This window comes from Hibiscus syriacus, unplaced genomic scaffold, assembly GCF_006381635.1.
Source record: "Hibiscus syriacus cultivar Baekdansim isolate YM2019G1 unplaced genomic scaffold, ASM638163v2 tig00111769_pilon, whole genome shotgun sequence".
Taxonomy (NCBI): Eukaryota; Viridiplantae; Streptophyta; class Magnoliopsida; order Malvales; family Malvaceae; genus Hibiscus; species Hibiscus syriacus.
The window spans coordinates 5,326,727-5,342,287 of record NW_024063172.1 but is presented as its reverse complement, the minus strand read 5'-3'; the positions used below and the strand labels follow the sequence as shown (position 1 = coordinate 5,342,287).

The window sequence follows — 15,561 nt, the reverse complement described above, 5'->3', positions numbered from 1 at the left end:
TACCATCACCATAGTCACTTACAGATGCGAACTAGAGGGAATGGTAAATTCAAATGCGTAGTTTTCCTACATTATGAAACAACTTAGTAACAATTTCCTACCCTCGATCCTAAGTCTTATTTTGAAGGAATCACCACATGTTGGGAGTGGGCGATTTGTCTCTATTTTCTCCTCTAATTTCTTCACCGCCATCGCGATACTCTTCTCTACCATTTTGGCAAACAAATCCAAACAAAAAATTAATAAAGATTCACCAAGAGAATACGACAATGCAAAAGTATAATATGAACAATAGGACTTAGACATATTATCTCAAATCCCTCTTAAATAGTAAAAAAACATGTCATCAATGGTCAAAACAACATGTCTTTTCATTACACCAAGCACAAGTTGTCATGTATTTAAGCATACAATCATTCAACAAACAATCATTACGACATTTTCTAAAAAAATAACATATTAGATACAAGTAACACTTTATAAATAAGTCTCAGATCAAGTCACTGTATGTCATTTTCTCGACTAAGAGGGACAAGTGTTATACATTTATCAAATCTCATTTGTAAAATTAATTTTCGCACATATCCTTTATACATCAAGGTCTTTGGAGAACTTCTCCAAAGTGAGAACCCTAAGAGAGCATATCAAGTGCATAGAGACTCATAAGTTTTGTACTCATCAAGAAGTCACGGTCTCCTGACTTGATCCTTTGATATGACCTTTAGTAGGTACTACGTAATCTGTTAGGGCCAAAATCTACTGTCAATTATTTGTATCTACTGAGTTTATCAACCTATTAGTAGCCATCATGACCTTATATCTGATACCACTATTAAGGGTCACTATAAAACCTCTCGACCAAGACTGGGAGAGAAAGAGAGAGTTAAAACCATTATGTCACTCTTCACCCATTTTCTCTTCTCTTTCCTCATGGAAACAGAGTATCTTGACATAAGCCAACCATCATATAATCATCGATTGCGATTATCTGTCTAATCAAGAAGAGATAAACCGCTAACAGTCGACACAATCTATTTATTCCATCAACAAAAATCTCTAACGAAACTTTCAAAACTAGTAATGATGATTATACTAGGAATGAGTTCATCGCTCGATCCAATCCCTAAATTTCATTGTCACGCTTAACGTCCTTAAGAAGTCTAAGATTGAGGAACCCTAACATAGATCATAGTTAGGTAATAATCTAACCTAAAAAATACAACACAAAAGTTAAGTGACAATAGAGAGAGTTGAAGCAATAATAGGCTGGATGAGCCCATCTTCGAGAAAAGGCTTAAAGCCCATTTTAATCAGCACATGATCCGGCCTGTTTTGCTGTTCTTCGGATTGTTCACTTTCTCCATTTCTGTTCCTCAGAATTTTTCTCCCTCTTCCTTTTCTCTAAAATCAATTGCAGAAGAAACAAAAAACAAGCGATCGCCCGCCCCATGGGAGATTCCAACCTTTCAATTCGCACATCAGTTCATAAAGCGCTTGGTGGTGGCCGAGGTCTTCTTCTCTCTTCTTCGTTTTCTATATATATTTTCGCAGCAGCCTCTGCGTTTCATTTCTCAATAGATCTGTTTCACTTCCATTTTGCTTCCACGATTAATTATTAGATGAATGTTCCCGGTTTTTTTTTCTTTTCGGAATAGTAATATTTCATAGGCTAATTATATTGTTCAACAACTCATTATTTGGTTTACATGATTCTGATTATTTTGGATAGGTCTTTATTTTATTTTTTATGGTTTTTGGGTATGGGTTTAATATTATTTATGCATTTCTGGTAGTTGCTGATTTACTATTGTGGAGAAGATGGTGTGGTGGAGCTATGATGTTAGTCTCGGCAACGACGATGTATTACTTATTCGAAATAGCTGGTTATAATTTCTTACCTTTCGTGGCCAACGTTTTGTTGCTCTTTGTTGTTATTCTCTTCTTCTGGGCCAAATCTGCTTCACTTCTCAACAGGTTTCTCCCATTGTTAAAGCTCTTTTAATCTTTCCTTTACTATCTGGTTACCGATTTCATCCTTTGGTGGAAAATACTCGTACCCAGAAAAAAGGGTAAAAGGTGTTTCTTCTTTGTTTGGAGAACAAATGTATGAGGATTTATTAGGAGAAAATTGAAGCGATTCTGCTTTCATATGCAGACCTTTGCCCCCAATTCCTGATATGGAATTTCTGAGAGAACTATTGGAATGGTTTCTGATGAGTTACACGGATGGATTAATTGTGTATTGGCAATTGCACATGACATTACAATTGGCAAGAATTTGAAACTTTTTATTAAGGTTAAGATTTTAATTTATATCAGTTTATTCGATTGATATACAACTTTATTTGTCCTTGACTGGAAAACTTTAAATGTTTGTTGCTAAGGTTGCCGTGGGCTTGTGGTTTGTATCATTCATTGGTAGTCTCGTCAACTTCCTCACTCTGGTCTATATTGGTGAGTTATGTGACCCTCTTCGGTTCTATAACACTGATGGTTCCAACTTTATTCAAAAGTGCTTATTGGTCAGATGTGTTCTGCAGGGGTTATTTTCATTCTATCGGTTCCGTTGGTATATGATAAGTTCCAGCATCAAATCGATGAAAAACTTTCTGTAGCAGAAAGAACCATTCAAGCACAGGTCAGGAAAATTGATGAAACAGTCTTAAGTAAGCTTCCATTTTCCTCAAACAAGGAAAAGAAGATGCAGTAGGTAAGTTTAATTCCTTCTCTCTGCCCCTTGTTTGCATTGCTTAGGTTTAGATGACTAAGATGGAAGCATATTTTACATTGTTTGTGTTGCATTAATTTAGATATGCAACTCTTTTATTATTTTGTGTTGAAAGTTGAAACTGATTTTTGCCCATACCACATGGAAAGTATTACTCCTGTTACAGCACATTTTGTGACCAATGTACCTGCTCTAGAAAAGTATTGCAACAGCCAAATCATAGAATTTGTGTCCTAATGATTTAATAGCCCGACATTCCATCCCTCAAGCATGGCATGCTGGCTAGATTGGTTTCTTTTGTGTTGTTTAGGTTTATGCCTTATTTAATTGGGGCTGTTCATGGTTTGGTGGTGTTCACCCTTTTGCTATTCTTTTCATATTACTTGATTTCAGCTATTCTCTGCATGTGATTTTGATCCTGTTTTTCCTGTGATGCCCTATTTAAAATGCATTTATTTTTCTAATTTGGAATTGGTTTCTGCAATTAGATTTTGTTCTAATGAGTAAATGAATGTCTTTTATACCTCACTAAAAGTGTATAAAACAGTCTCTAATGCCTAATTGAAAGTTTTGGATTTTAGGGAATTAAGTATGAAAACGGATAAGCAAAAAGATTGTAGTATATTATCCTTGCAGAAATGAGCCCTCGTAATTTTCTTTATACTGAAATAAAAGGGCATTATCCAACCAAACATCACAAAACAAGACATGTATCTTTCACTGATTAAAAGTTCTTATGTGCCGAATCTCAGTATTCTGATCTTCATAATTTTCCTTGTTATATGTGGTATTTAGGATGTGTTACTTAATGTCCCCATGAGCAAACCTAGCACAAAAGTCAGTTTACCCATTCAGAAAACCTATTCAAGAAAGCTTTGATGAAAACATGACTTACTAATACAAAAATGTAGGCCATATATGCCTATAAAAGGTCCTGTTTGATGGCCAGCTGAGTTGAGATTTTACAAAATTAATGCGGCTAATAACATTTAACCTGGAGTTAGTTTGTGGTCATAATTCATAAATGATAAGTTCTGAATGTCTTTTCCATCCGGTAATTTTGTTTACATTGCTTCTGTAATCTGGATAACAAGTGACAATCCTCTTATTTCATTGTCTCAAAATTGAATATTAGCTACAAGTCATGTAATGGGTCTAATGCCCGACAATTGTGTAGTTTGAACACACTAGTCGGCTCCGCTCGCCTCTTATCTGTTTATTATCATTCTCTCCCTCTTACTCACATATTTTATGCAGGTGGTTAAGTGTGACGAGGCATATAGGATTGGGTTTTCAAGATTTGAAGCTGTTGGTTTCTTTTTGCTCGATGCTCTCAATTTTCCCTGTACTAGTCGAGTCTCTTTAGGAGCTGCTGTTCTAACCTTGACAACCTATTTTGTGGAGAGAAGATTCATTTTCCTCTTTCATTTTTCCCATATGAGAACCCAATATTCTTGATTTTCAAGTCTTGGCCTGCAGTTCATACAGTTGTGGTTATATTTTGTCTACATATATTCATTTGGGTTCCTCCAGTGACAGGAAAAGCTTGTTAATACATTTCTGCGTGAGCTTTTTGATCATCTCAGTCTTAGTGAAGGAGATGCATAGTTTCCCGTATGGTGTTTGTTTTCTCCTCAAATATATATAATCAGTTCTAATATATATAATCAGTGGTAAATTCAGAAATATTTTTTAGAGTATATATATATATATATATTAATAACATATTTTTTTTTGTATATAGGTGAACACATAAATTTTAGGTGGGTATAATCATTAAAATAAATATATCTAAAGAAAATTTGGACTTCAGGACAAACATTTGTCCATTCTAATACATGAGTGAATCTGCCATTGGACATTGGGGATGTAAAAAGCTAACCTGACTTGTAAAACTGACTGAAACTGACTTGAGTCAAAACTGTTTGCGACTTGAGATGGTGATGATCGAAAACCTATTTGAGTCTAAACTGTTGTTAATCTTAACCCGAGTTGGACCCGAAAATTTATGACATGCACCCGACCTGAGAACGACCTTAACCCGAATTCAACATGATAATATGACAATCGAACCAACCTAATATGAACCTAAACCCGAGAATAACCCGACAAATAATTGATATTACATGATCTGTTATCAACTTGACTTGTTATAAACCTAATATGTAACTAACTCAACCTATAAATGATCCTACCTGTTATTAAACTGAACTGATATTTACTTGACTTGATATTTACTTGACGTGTAAGTTATAGTTGATAAAGTTAGAAAATTATAATTTTCTAATATTACAATGTAACATAATACTTCTTCACAATTTATAATGCATTATTAACTATGATAATTGAATTAATGTATTTACTTTTTGTACTTATAAATTGTATCCTATAAATATATTTAAAAAATTTATTAAATTAATGTTGGTATTAATAATAAATGTAAAATGAATTAGTAATTATCATCATTATATTACTAAATTTACTTTAAATTACTAAATTGACTTTATATATTTATTATGATCATAATATTAAAAAAAGTAATCATGACTATTAAATTAATTTTATTAAATGATTCATGAATCATTTTTATGTAATAATTAATAACTTAAATATAATTTATCTTAATTTTTAATTTATATATTAAACATGATTCTAGTTATTGATAATATTAGAATATGAGATTAAAAATTTAATAACTTTATAAATATTGAAACTAACAAAATGTATAAATGTACAAATAATTTATTACAACTCAATACATCACAATTACAATTAAATGAAGTAAATAAACTTACGTTGAAATTTAAGCTCTCAAATCTTATAGCAAAAATTTTACAAGGCTGAAAACATGACTTTGCTACTAGAAATTTCTTCATCGAGCTTCTGTTTATCTCAAAATATCTAAATGATGCCAACATGATTAAATTATGGGCATCATTTTAGCTTTAAAAGCCAAAGTAACACCAACATAATTTAACCATGGGTAACTAATTAGATAAGAATTTACAACAATTTAGTTCTATCAAACCAACAACAACAATTTACAAGGCAACAGTCAGCCAACAAGTAGCAATTCATCATTTATACCAAAACTAATCAACATTCAAACGATTTCTAATCAGCATTCAGACGAATTCCAATCAACATTCAGACCAAGTTCAGTCAGCATTTATGCCAATCCAATCAATGGTAATGTAACACCCATAACATGTATAATTATACCTATATAAATTATAGATGTCACCTGAATTTCTAAAAGCATTTTCAAAATTTAAAGTGATTTAAAATTTCTTTTCTTAAAATGATATGATATTATAAAAATATCTTATTATATCAAATTATCATATACTATTAAAAACATATATTAATATGGATTTATGTTATCTATATTGAAATAAAGTAAAACAGTTTAGTTTAACCATTACAAACCAGTTGCAAAATAATTTAACAGAGCAACTAGGACATTAATAATTACATGCCACTAACAAAGTCAAAATTCCATTATAGGATGTCTTACTGATATTGTAGTGTATTCCTGGATGCTCGGAGTGCCCTGTTCTCTTTACTTTATCCTTGACTTTTTACCTACGCATGAAAATCATATACTTAGTGAGGCAATTTAAAATAATAAACAGTGCAATACAACTCATGCATGAATTTCAATGTCATAAACAAATGCCATAAGATCATGTTACCTACATATCCAATATTTTACCATAATCAAAATAATATAAAATTTCTTACCAATATACTTACCATTTATCCCATAAGCTCGTAAGCTTATTTTACCAATATACTTATCGTTTATCCCAAAAGCTCGTAAGCTTATTTTACAAATATACTTACCATTTATCCCATAAGCTCGTAAGCTTATTTTACCAATATACTTACCATTATTTTATAAGCTCATAAGCTTATTTGCAGGTTTACCATTTATTAACCAATAAACCATAGATCATAGATCATAAACAATAAACCATAGACAATATCCCAATATAAAACCCTGAGGACCCTGGGTACACGAGTCAAATATATGCATCGTAATGCAATCCCGAGTATGACACATAAGGTCATGTCCACCATTTGTACTAGATATCCTTAAGTACAATCTCGAATATGACACATAAGGTCGTGCCCACCATATACACTAATTATACTTTAGTGTAATCCCGAATATGCAGCCTGCTACTAGACTCTATGGCATGCCAAAATACCCCGTCCCTCAATGACTTACTTAGGCATATAGTCTAATTCATTTGATCCATCCATGGCAAAGTATATTATCCATATTTAACATTGGGCAGTTCATACCCGAAATAATATTCATGGTAAAATATCACATTATTCATGATCAATGCATTATAATTTCACACTATGACATATCAATGTCATATCAAAGTTATAAAAATGACATAATATCATGCTGATATAAACAAGGTATACTTATCACAAGTCTTCCTGGTGATGTATAAAACATCTATGTACAATGTCATGCATGTATTGCACTCACCTTGACACTTTATAAATTCCAAAATATGTGCCTCACTATGTTCTCGATCTGTATAAATCACAAATTCATAATGATATATATTTTAGTATTGTACTAACATAAACATATCCCAAAATAACTCCATAATATACTTGAAACTCATTTTCTACCAAATATTTAACACTTAATAATTCCTTTTTAACATTGGCACCAACTTTTCCAATTTATACAAAATAGTCCTTCACCATTTTGTCACTTAGATTCTTAATACAAAAAATTCCAGCATTGAAATTATTACCATTCAAATGCTTTTACAAAGGTACAATTACATTTAAGTACCCCAACTATACGAATGTTGTACTTAAATCACCAATCTTTTCAAACTTCCAAAATAGTCATATTTCACATCTAAACACTCATTTCAATTCCAAAACAACATTTTCCTGTGTAGTCCATCAACTATTAAACAATTATACAACTATTAACAACTTTTCAAAATTGTCAATTTGGTCCCCCAACTTTGCAAAAATTATAGAATGCTCCTCGAATTTTTCTAAGGCTTGTAGAATACTTTCTACATCATTTTCAGACCTTATATAATTTTCCATAATTTTTCTCATCCTTTAAGACCAAGGCCTAATGGTTTAAAGTTCCAAAACTAGGTTTTTCATGATTTTCTCGATTTTGATTCAATTCAAGCATGAAATCAACTTTCTATCAACCTTATAACATCTCTACAATCAAATCCCTTATCAACTCTCATCAGAAAACAAAGTTTCTCCAACTTATATTTGGCCAAATTTTATAGAATTATTTCTAGGGAGATTGAACATGTTCTAATCATCATACAAACTTGAATATGAATCTACAACCTCAAAAACATCAAGATTCATCATCAATTTCATGATCCCTTATATGAACACAAACTGTAGAATTTGGGATCTTTGAAATCCAGCAAGAATAGAAAGAAATATTGGTTCCAAATGATAGCGTTTTTCGCGTAGGTCATTTTCCTATTTCACGACATAACTCCAATTCTAAAGGAATTGGCTCAAAAATGAAAAACAAATATTTTTCCCTTACCTTGGTGTAGCTCGCGTCCATGGAGAAGAGATGAACACTTTGGCATGAAATTTCAGATATTTTTCATGCTTATCTATCATTAAATTATCATTTAATGAATATTAAATTCATTAAATTGATAAAATACCAATTTACCCTTAATAAATTCATAATTACCATAAAACCAAGATACCTATCCTTATCACCTTCCAATCAGAGAAATATCAGCCTTATCATCTTTCAAATAGTCAAAGATGAACAAATAATATCTTAGTTTACCTATTTGCCCTTGCCTTTTTCCAAAAATTACAATTCAATTACTTTAATCAAACGGTCCAAATTAAACATAAAATTAAACTCTTAAATATTATTTTCCAACATTTAAAAACGTGAAAATAATATATTTATTTCCTTATTTTCGTGAGAAATTTGTAACTTTTTAAAACTACATTTTGGTCCCTAAACTTTTCAAAGTTTATACTTTGGTCACCAAACTTTCAAAATCTTATAATTTGATCACTAAACTAAATCCATTTATGGAATAAAATTCTTTTTGGGAAAATTACCACTTATTTCCTTAAACTTTTCCTAATTTCTACTTTAACCATCAAACTTTCAAAATTTGCATTTTGGTCATTATCTAAATTTTTGGGGTATTACAATTCTCCCCTCCTTAAATAAAATTCGTCCTCGAATTTTAAGACTTTATGTTTTTTTTCAAAAGTACTTTGACTAGAGGAATCATCTTGCTACGTATTTCTTTAATTTATCGAGTTAAAATTCGAACTAATTCTTCTTTATAAGTCAAATCTGGTCGAATCTCAATTTCCTCTGATGCAATGACATGTGAAGGATCTGATTGATACTTTCTAAGCATCGACACATGAAAAACATTGTGTACTTTGTCCAACTCTGGAGTAATGCTAACTGGTAAGCCACCGGTCCTACACACTTTAAGATCTCATAAGGTCCAATGAATCTTGGACTTAGTTTCCCTTTGCGCCTAAAACGCAAAAATCTTTTTCCAAGGCGATACTTTAAGAAAAAACTTTATCGCCTTTATGAAATTCAATATCTTTTCGCTTCAAGTCTACATAAGACTTTTGCAGATCAAATGCCATCTTGAGATTATCTTTACTTTATCCTCAACCTCTTTCAATAAATCTGGGCCAACAAGATTTCGATCTTTTAACTCGAACCAATTTAATGGTATTTATCATTTTCTCCCATATAAAGCTTCATATGGAGCCATCTTTTTGCTCAACTGATAAATGTTATTGTAAATAAATTCTTATAGAGACAAATAATTTTCTTTTCTCATGATTCTTTTAACTCAATCACACATGCTCTCAGAATATATTCTAATATCTTAATAGTACTTTCTGACTTACCATCCGTTTGTGGATGAAAGGTTGTACTGAAATTAAATCATGTACTCTAAACTTTATGTAAATATTTCCAAAATCTTAAAGTGAACTTTGGATCCCTGTCGGATATAATGCATACTGGTACTCCTTGTAGTCGAACTATCTCGTTGATATACAACTCTATATATTTATCCAATGCATAGTCCATTCACATCAGAATGAAATGTGCCGATTTAGATAACCGGACACTATCACCTAAATGGAATCCTTTTTATTTGATGTCAAAGGTAGTCCAGTAACAAAATCCATAGTGACTCTTTACCACTTGCACTCTAGAATAGAAATCAGTTGCAACAATTCTGAAAGCACTTGATTCTCAGCTTTTACTTGTTGACATGTCAAATATGTAGCAACAAACTCAGTAATGTTTCTTTTCATACTCAGCCACCAAAATGACTCTTTACATCCTGATACATTTTGTTCCCACTTGGATACATAGTCAGTGGAATCTAATGTGCCTAAAAAAGAATATCTTTCTTCAACTCATCATCATGAGGAATACAAATTCTTCCTCAATAAAATAGACACCTATCACACTTGACTTCAAAGTCTTTAGTCTCACCTTTTTCACAAGTGAAATATTTTTTTAAGCATCTATCATTTTTTTCTTCTACTTGTTTTTTCTTGTTTTTTTTATTTTTTCCTTCTTCTTCTTTTTTTCTATTTTATTTTTTCTATTTTTCTATTTTTTCATCTTTTGTTTCTTTTTTTCTTGTTTTAATAAACTCTTATGCCTTCTGCCGAGACTACATGAAAAATAAAAAACAACTTCTGACAGCCAAAACTCACACTTCGAAAGTTTGGCATATAACTTTTGCCCTTATGTATCTCGGGCACATTACGAAAATAAGCAGCATGCTCTATCTTTGTCTTCGAGTATAACAGAATTTCATTAATACAGACTACCTCAGATTAATCCAAGTTAAATTGAAATACTCGATTCATCAAATCCATGAATGCTGCCAGAGCATTTATCAAACCAAACGGCATTACTACAAACTCGTATTGTTCATACCGCTTTTTGAAAACTATCTTTGGAACATCTTCCTTAATCTAATCAAACAAGTCATCAATCCTCAGAAGAGGATACTTGTTCTTGATAGTTACTTTGTTTAACTATCGATAATCTATGCATAATCGCATAGATCCATTTTTTATAAACAACACCGGTTCACCCCAAGGTGAAATACTCGGTCTAAAGAATCCTCGATTTAGCAGCTCTTGCAATTGGTTCTTTATTATCTTGACTCAATTGCAACCATTCGATACGAACCCATAGATACAGGATTAATGCCTTGATAACCATTAATATTGAATTCCACCTCTCAATATGGAGGTAACCCAAATAATAAATATAAAAAAACATATAGAAATTCCCGAGTTATGGAAATATCATATGATCTTACTTCAGATACTTGAGTATCTATCACCTTAGCTAGAAAAGTTATGTATCCTTTTTACACCATCTTAATCAAAACCATTGTTGATATTACGTTAGTGATGATTTCACTTTTTCATCAATCATTAAAATTCTTAACTTCTCTGCATTTTTCTAAATTAATCTCTTCTTGCGACCATTAACCCAACCTTAATGCAGAGAAAACCAACTCATGATCAAAATAATCTAAACCTCATTAATGATAATCTCATAAGATTCACCGGTAACATAAGCTCCTAAATCTTTATCGAACATTTACTATTTGTTCGACTAAAACTTGTATCATGACCCATAGGTCTTCCGCCATAATAACACTTTTTATGAAGTTGAATTGAATATCTCCACTTTAGAATTCCTTAATTCATTCTTAAGGAAATCTGTATAACTTTTTCATATCCAAAGAAAATATTCTCGAGCAGATGAAACATTTTCCATCTCAAATAAAGTCTAAATGTCCACATCGTTCAATAATAAAACTTGATTAATTTGTAGCAATAACTTCATAGCAGTTAATGCTAAAATCACACTATCAAGCAAATTTACTATTTTTCCTCTCACTACGAACTTGACACTTTTCAAGTTCTTGAGAATCAATCTCAATCTAAACAATAATTCATTGCAGCATGATATGGTTAGACAATCCATTTTCGCATATTTACCTTCACAGGTAACTCTGTCCAATTTTATGGACTTGATATCTATTCTCAATCCAACTCATAACCATTTGATTCACTAATAACTCAACTTTATTTAAACTTTTAGCAGACAACTTATTACCACTTATTTATTTCCTCTTACTCAAATCAACAATGCTTTAAATAATTTAATGCTTAGCTTAAATATTTCTTACTTATTTAAGCTTACCTAGAGGAACCTCAGAATCATCACTAGATTCAGAAATCTCCTCTGGATCCTCATCCGATTCGACCTTTCTTGTAATCCATTTAAACTTTTTTAATGGATTCTTCCAATTCAGAAACTTTGTTAAATGTTGGGGCATTTCTTCAATAGAATGGAGGAAAATCCCTAACATCACTCACCCTTCTAAGGCGTGATACTGAAGTAATGTCAGATTCTTTTGGGTTAATTTCAATCTCGACCTTCTTTTCAACATTATTAACTTTCTAACCTTTGTCTTTCATTTCTGACATCTGAACATAGTCAAAATCATCTTACATTAGTAAAGAGTAACTTTACCCCCAAATAAGAATCATCATAGTATATATACAACTATCAGTAACTTTTGACATCCTAGTGGCATGTATACACTTTTTAACTCAAACAAACTCGGTTTAGTCCTAGAATTGGCTAAACCTGTAGCACTCATGCCAATAAATATAACACCCATAACCTGTATAATTATACCTATACATATTAAAGATGTTACCTGAATTTCTATAAACATTTTTAAAATTTAAAGTGATTTAAAAAAAATTCTTAAAATGATAAATGATATTATAAAAATATCATATTATATCAAATTATCATATACTATTTAAATATATATTAATATGGATTTATGTTATCCATATTGAAACAAAGTAAAACAATTTAGTTTAACCATTACAAACCAGTTGCAAAATAATTTAACAGAGCAACTAGGACATTAATAATTACATGCCACTAACAAAGTCAAAATTCCATCATAGGATATCTTACTGATATTGTAGTGTATTCCTGTATGCTCGGAGTGCCCTGTACTCTTTACTCTATCCTTGACTTTTTACCTACGCGTGAAAATCATCACACACTAAGTATATTCTTAGTGAGGCAATTTAAAATAATAAACAGTGCAATACAACTCATGCATGAATTTCAATGTCATAAACAAATGCCATAAGATCATGTTACTTGCATATCCTATATTTTACCATGATCAAAATAATATAAAATTTCTTACCAATATACTTACCATTTATCCCATAAGCTCGTAAGCTTATTTTACCAATATACTTACCATTTATCCCATAAGCTAGTAAGCTTATTTTATCAATATACTTACCATTATTCTATAAGCTCGTAAGCTTATTTGCAGAGTTACCATTTATTAACCAATAAACCATAAACCATATATCATAAACAATAAACCATAGACAATAGCCCAATATAAAACCCTAAGGACCCTGGGTACACGAGTCAAATATATGCACCGTAATACGATCCCGAGTATGACACATAAGGTCATGTCCACCATCTGTACTAGGTATCCTTAAGTACAGTCCCGAATATGACACATAAGACCATACCCACCATATGCACTAATTATACTTTAGTGTAATCCCGAATATGCAACTTGCTGCTGGACTCTATGGCATGCCAACTATACCTTGTCCCTCAATGACTTACTTGGGCATATAGTCTAATTCATTTGATCCATCCATGGCAAAGTATATTATCAATATTTAACATTGGGTTGGTCATACCCGAAATAATATTCATGGAAAAATATCACATTATTCATGATCAATGCATTATAATTTCACACTATGACATATCAATGTCATATCGAAGTTACAAAAATGACATAATATCATGCAGATATAAACAAGGTAGACTTATCGCAAGTCTTCCTGGTGATGTATAAAACATATATGTACATGAGGTATAAAAACATCTATGTACAATGTCATGCATGTATTGCATTCACCTTGACACTTTATAAATTCCAAAATATATGCCTCACTATGTTCCACAATAAACCCTTTTTATACTTGACTACTTCAATCACAAATCAATCACAATCTGTATAAATCACAAATTCATAATGATACATATGTTAGTATTGTACTAACATAAACATATCCCAAAATAACTCTATAATATACTTGAAACTCATTTTTTACCAAATATTTAACACTTAATAATTCTTTTTTAACATTGGCACCAACTTTTCCAATTTATACAAAATGGTCCTTCACCATTTTATCACTTAGATTCTTAATACCAAAATTTCCAGGATTGAAATTATTACCATTCAAATGCTTTTACAAAGTTACAATTACATTTAAGTACCCCAACTATACGAATGTTGTACTTAAATCACCAATCTTTTCAAACTTCTAAAATAGTCATATTTCACATCTAAACACTCATTTCAATTCCAAAATAGCATTTTCCAGTGTAGTCCATCAACTATTACACAATTATACAACGATTCAAAACTTTTCCAAAATTGTTGGATTGGTCCACTAACTTTTCAAAAATTACATAATGGTCTCTAAATTTTTCTAAGGCTTGTAGAATACTTTCTACATCATTTCCAGACCTTATATAATTTTTCCATAATTTTTCTTATCCTTTAAGACCAAGGCCTAATGGTTTAAAGTTCCAAAACTAGGTTTTTCATGATTTAACTCGATTTTGATTCGATTCAAGCATGAAATCAACTTTCAATCAACCTTATAACATCTCTACAATAAAATCCCTTATCAACTCTCATCAGAACAAAAAGTTTCTCCAACTTATATTTGGCCAAATTTTATAGAATTATTTCTAGGAAGATTGAACATGTTCTAATCATCATACAAACTTGAATATGAATCTACAACCTCGAATATGAATCTACAACCTCAAAAACATCAAGATTCATCATCAATTTCATGATCTCTTATATGAACACAAACTGTAGAATTTGGGATCTTTGAAATCCAGCAAGATTAGAAAGCAATATTGGTTCCAAATGATAGCGTTTTTCGCGTAGGTCACTTTCCTATTTCACGGCATAACTCCAATTCTAAAGGAATTAACTCAAAAATGAAAAACTAATATTTTTCCCTTACCTTGGTATAGCTCGCGTCCATGGAGAAGAGATTAACACTTTGGCATGAAATTTCAGATATTTGTCATGCTTATCTATCATTAAATTATCATTTAATGAATATTAAATTCATTAAATTGATAAAATATCAATTTACCCTTAATAAATCTTCATAATTACCATAAAACCAAGATACCTATCCTTATCACCTTCCAATCAGAGAAATATCAGCCTTATCATCTTTCAAATAGTCAAAGATGAACAAATAATATCTTAGTTTACCGATTTGCCCTTGTCTTTTTCCAAATATTACAATTCAGTCCCTTTAATCAAACAGTCTAAATGAAACATAAAATTAAACCCTTAAATATTATTTTCCAACATTTAAAAAATGTGAAAATAATATATTTATTTCCTTATTTTCGTGACCAATTTTTAACTTTTTAAAATTGCATTTTGATCCCTAAACTTTTCAAAGTTTATAATTTGGTCACCAAATTTTCAAAATCTTATAATTTGATCACTAAACTAAATCCATTTATGGAATAAAATTATTTTTGGGAAAATTACCACTTAATTCCTTAAACATTTCCCAATTTTCTACTTTGACCATCAAACTTTCAAAATTTGCATTTCGGTCATTATCTAAATTTTTGAGGT

General features: G+C 31.0%; 1 pseudogene; it reads left to right on the top strand.

The window, feature by feature from the left end:
* Positions 1-1,300: 1,300 nt before the first annotated feature.
* Positions 1,301-4,249, top strand: LOC120169647 (annotated as a pseudogene).
* The last annotated feature ends 11,312 nt before the right edge of the window (positions 4,250-15,561 follow it).